The following is a 5400-nucleotide window of genomic DNA, read 5'->3' as shown; positions in this document are numbered from 1 at the left end:
AATATAAATTTATTTTATATATTTATTATTAAAATATTGTGATGAAAAGAGATGGCGTATATAATATGTTTATTTATTTATCAGAATACAGTTGTCAGTCCAGTTTGTAAACAAATTTCTGTATCAGCGGGGGTGTTTTGGGATGGGGTACAGAGATATGAATGAGAAGGCCTCGCATGCACAGCAGCTCTCGTCCCTCAGGTGGTCGGGTCTTAAAGTCAGAAAATCAAGCAAATGAATAATTCAGAGGAGACTTTTTACGACACCCCCCACCTTCCTCCAGTTTGAGAGTGGAATTTCTCAGCCTTGTTAAACTGCGAGGGCTGCACAGAGAAGGCCATAAACTGGTGATAGAAAGGGTTTGTTTGGGACACGGACATCATTAGGAGGATTTGATACCCAGATCTTCTGTCTGGCACTTGTTTCACATGAACCCTTGGTAACAATCACTCGTGGGATCTGGAGCTTCTCTCTGCAGTTACAGAGCGCTTCAGGAGCTCGCTTTCAACTCTTCTGTCTCGTTTGTGTCTCATCTGTGTTTCTGTTGCTCTGAAGAGTTCAGCGTCTCTCAGCTCATTTTAGCATGTTTTGGCCGTTACTTTAGCACCGCTGTTTCCTGTGATGACGACATTCAGCGAATCACGAGCGGCTGGCACTTCTAGAACTGAACCGCTGTTTCTCTCCATTCTCTACATTTCTCTACATACACATACAGATATAATAATATATATGAAATAACACAATATTTTGTATATATTCCCTATTATCTATTATTATATTTGATTAATTATGGTATTTTTTAGTATTGAAATTAATTTATTATTAAAATATTCAAACATTATTACAAATCTTTCATGTTTTTCATGTTTATTTTTATTTTTAATTTTTTTAACAGAATACAGTTGCCAGTCAGGTTTGAATGTAAATATTTTTTTACTTAAAAACAGGTTTCACATAATTTACACATTATTTTCACATAATTTACACAATTTACATTAAATGAAATTCTTTTAAAATATATTTTAAATAATATATATTTATTATATGTAGTGTTTTCTTTATTTTTAAAAGTTACAATTAAAGTATCAATTTATTTTATGTATTTATTATTTATATATATAATTATATATTATTTGTTATAAATGTATTATTGTTGTCAGCCTGGTTTGGAGTGTAACTACAGTAAATACAGTTATATATTGGATTTATTATTTATATATTTTTAATGATTTTCTAATTTGTTGTTATTAAAGTGTACATTTATTTCTTGTATGAATTAATTGCTACAATATGAAATAGTGATGATGTGATATAATTCATACATAGCATATATAATTTATTTTTTATTTATTTATTCATTTTATTTTTCAGTGTTATTTATTTATTTATTTTATTTTTTTACCATAAACAGTTGTCAGTCCAGTTTGGATTGTAAACGTTTCTTTTTATGCAGTTTTGCTTATAAAAAAAGAGACAAACACATTGTAATCTAAAAGACAACCTGAAATTTTTACAAAACTAACTCATTTCGAGAGGAAGTGTTTCAAAATGTGAAACCAATTACACAATTTGGCACATTAGTTTGGTTGTTACTGGATTTTGTCCGGTCTGAATTTGTAGTTTATTGTCATGTAAACCCGCAGCTGCTGTGCTTCATGCCGGTTTGAGTTTGAATTCTCCTTTTATTGAATCCTGCGGAGGATGGGAGTGATGTTGGGCTGGAAATGAGGTGCTGGACAATGCTGGTGTGTGTGTGTGTGTGTGTCCGTGGGGATTTAATATCCAGCCGTTCAATAGGGATGTGGCACTGAACGCCAGAGAGCGAGATTGCTACCTGTGCGCTCGCGTCGACAACTCAATTTCCCTTTTTTGGCAGCTGAATGCAGCCAATCAAAGCAGCCGTGTCGTCTGTAATGGCTCCAGACCCTCGGGGTGTTTGATTCTGTCTCACACTGACCATTGTGATTCACTGGAGGAACCTGCTAAAACTTCACACACACAATAACACGTATCGAACAGACATGCAGATTGAATTGAATGGAAATAAAATCTTCATCTGTGTATTGGGGTTTAAGTTTAAAGCTTGCAGCAAACTGGTTTTCAATCATCCTGTCGACGGCTTTCTTAGCTGTGACATTGATGAAGATGAGGTTAACGCTGCGTATCGGCCCTCGTCCCTGAATGTCAGAGGAGTTTGTGTGCTGAGAGCGCAAATGTGAAACTTTATCTTTATCTGAGACTAAATCACTCCAGAGCCAGGCTTCTGTCGCACTCCTGGAAGAGGAAGATCTCCTCTGTCCTCTCCTATTCTCTCTCCTGTCCTCTTCTCTCTCCTGTCCTCTCCTCTCCTCACCTCTCTCCTCTCCGCTCTTCTGTCCTCTCCTCTCCTCTGTCCTCTCCTCTGTCCTCTCCTTCTTTATCTGAGACTAAATCACTCCAGAGCCAGGCTTCTGTCGCACTCCTGGAAGAGGAAGAGAGAAAAACAGAATTTCATTGCTAGCATACTGTATACGGCCTACTGTTTTTTTTTTTTTTTTTATATAAAAAACACAGTATTTTTTTTTTAAATCTTCAATTTTAATAATAAATAAAAAATATATAAATATAAATATAAATACATTATAATTAATATTGTCCTGTCCTCTCCTCTCTCCTCTCTCCTCTCCTCTCTCCTGTCCTCTCCTCTGTCCTGTCCTCTCTCCTCTCCTCTCCTCTCCTCTCTAATTTCCCCTGATTGACAGAAAAGAATTCTTGAAGCTGCTCGGGCTGGTCAATAGCTATTTGAGCGGAGGGAAACCTGATCTGATGGTCACAATCTCTCTCTCTCTCTCTCTGTGTGTGTTGTGATGGCTCTCTCTTGCGCTGCTTTTCTTGGTGTGTTTGGTCAGAGAGGCAGTTTAACAGACATTTTGTGTGGAGCTGAAGCAGAGCCGCGCGGCTCCAGCCTGCTGTCCTCAAAATATATAAAGAAAGAGTTGGCTTACTGCGGAGGCCGAGCAGCAGATCATTAGCTCGCTGCAAATTGATTTCTCTGGAAGCCAATTGAGTGGCTTTGAGGAGAAACACCTACTCAAATGTTCTCCTATCGATCCGGCCTCTTAAACACTCATCCGATGGGCCGTTTGGGATCGCGCCTATTTATAGCATCTGAATGATTGCGATGGGTGTGGGCCTGTTTTCATCTGTGAGCTACGGCATTTAGGAGCGACAAGATGAATGGCAGTCGATTTGTTTCTTCCGAGCCGCGTGTTTCTCACCCGCCGTGTTTAATTATGTTGCTTGCCACACAAAACGGCCACCAGAAGTAAATAGGAACGCTTCAGTTTCATTGCTTTTGCCAACAGCGTCAGTCTCGTCTTGAACCGTCTCATCATATGAAGGTTTAATCCAGCAAGTGCTGTCCAGATATCATCTTATTTGGCTGAAATAAGTATATATAAGAATACTATATATAAGAATAAAAATGTAAAAAATACTAAAAGCAATATTTTATATGCATTTTTAATTTAATAATAAAATAACCATGAATATAATATAATTAATTAATAGAATTTTATATTAAATTACAAAATATGTTTGTGTATATAAAGAAAAAAGATGACAAAATATTAAAATAAAATAATATTTCATCTTGTCATTTTTATGTGAAGATTGAGAATCCTCATGATAGCTGATATATAAATGTGAATTTAACTGATATTATCTTTAAAATCTGTATTTTTAAATGTAATTTTATAATTTATATTTAACATGTATATATTTTGTGAAATTTAGTATTGTATATTTTTTAAAACTATTTTTTTATATTTTATTATTTTTAATAGCAATTTAGAATTGTATATTATTTCTAATCATTTATTTTATAAATATAATATAATTTATTGTATAAATTATACAATTATGTTAAATTTAATATATAAAATATAAAAATATTTTTTACATTTTTATTTTTAGACAATTTTATTTTAGTTTATATTTTAAATTTATATAAATTTTACTTAAATTTATTATTTAATCTAGAATTCCTTCAAGAATTTAAATGCTTTTCTAATAAGTGAAATTGGGCATCAATTATTTTTTTACATATTAAAACTAAACATTTTGATTTAGATTTTTTTTGTATCGTAAATATTATATATGATAAAATATTATAACATTATTGTTTATTATTTGCCGTATTCAAAACAATTCAATGATTTAAAACAGTACAGTACAGTACATAATGCGTGCGTATTTCTCTGGGCTGAAGCTCCAGCATCACACAGGTTTTAATTATTGAAGCTGATAGTGGCTCTTAAACAGGGTCAATCGTGCTGCGGTCACTGAGCAGCTGTTCCCACGGGCCTCTGCCTCAATCAAACCGCTTCACGTCGCTCCTCATGCCATCGTTTCCAGGCCAGACTTTGATGTGTCGTCCGTGAGCGTCTGAAATGAGTTTGTGAGGAGTTAAATGACGGCCTCGGGAATAATTCGGTCGCAGATGAACGCCGCGTTTCCAATAAAACCGTTCTGCATTGTAGCTTCCAATATAATGCCGTTTTGATGCAAATATAACGGCAAGTTGGAGTGGTTGTTGGCTTTGGAGGACAGGAGGAATGTGTGAGAAATGTGAGCTCTATTCAGCGCATTAGAAATGTAATTTCAGTGCCAGCTCTAGATTCCTAATCCTAATAAGCGGCTAAATAACTGGAGAGAGAATACAGGCCTGTTTGTCTTCATTTCTACAGCGTGTAACGTGTGCACTACAATAACTGCTGGGTTGTTTCACTTCAGGATTTACAACAGAACATCAACATGAGACGGAGTCTGCAACTCATTTCACTTCCATAATGTGACGTGTTTCTGAGAGAAACATGATTTTGAGCTGCATGTACTGGATATTGATTTGATTGGACGGTGAAAAGTGAGCGTTTTGTACCAGAATGGAGCCAGACTTGAGTGAGAGTTCCCTAAACGCTTATCTAGCTCTCTGACTGCTGGTTCACATAATTACAGTAGCTTTTATGGTCTAGATAGGAAATCGGATAGAAAGGAAAGTAATTTTAGTGATGGAGCAATTAATTGCATTTGTTGACAGATTATTAAAGCATTTATAATAGCATGGAAGTTATGTCTTGCAGTGTGACATGTTAAACTACATCCATTTCAAATTTTTTTATTTATTTTTATAATTATTATTTTATATATTTCTTTAGATATTTATAATTTTTTTTAATGATTTATAATTATTTTAATATTTTTTAGAATACATTTATAAAATATAAAAATATAAATCTTTTTTAAATTATTTATTATTCTACAATAACAAGTTTTGTTCTGTAGTGTCACATGCGAATCTTCTATCAAATTATTTACATAAATTAGTTTTTTAGAATAATAATTATTTTTTATAATAATTAA

The 5400-nt window shown here is 34.0% G+C and overlaps 1 protein-coding gene across 1 annotated transcript in view; it reads left to right on the top strand.

Moving 5' to 3' along the window:
- The window catches only part of unc5cb (unc-5 netrin receptor Cb), a 199839-nt gene that overhangs the window by 104022 nt on the left and 90417 nt on the right, over positions 1-5400 (top strand). The gene's annotated exons all lie outside the window — the stretch shown is intronic.

The sequence above is a fragment of the Sinocyclocheilus rhinocerous genome, unplaced genomic scaffold (assembly GCF_001515625.1).
Source record: "Sinocyclocheilus rhinocerous isolate Xijiao unplaced genomic scaffold, SAMN03320098_v1.1 scaffold15, whole genome shotgun sequence".
In the NCBI taxonomy this organism is placed as follows: Eukaryota; Metazoa; Chordata; class Actinopteri; order Cypriniformes; family Cyprinidae; genus Sinocyclocheilus; species Sinocyclocheilus rhinocerous.
Note: the sequence above shows the minus strand (reverse complement) of the source record. Positions and strands in the feature narration are given on the sequence as shown.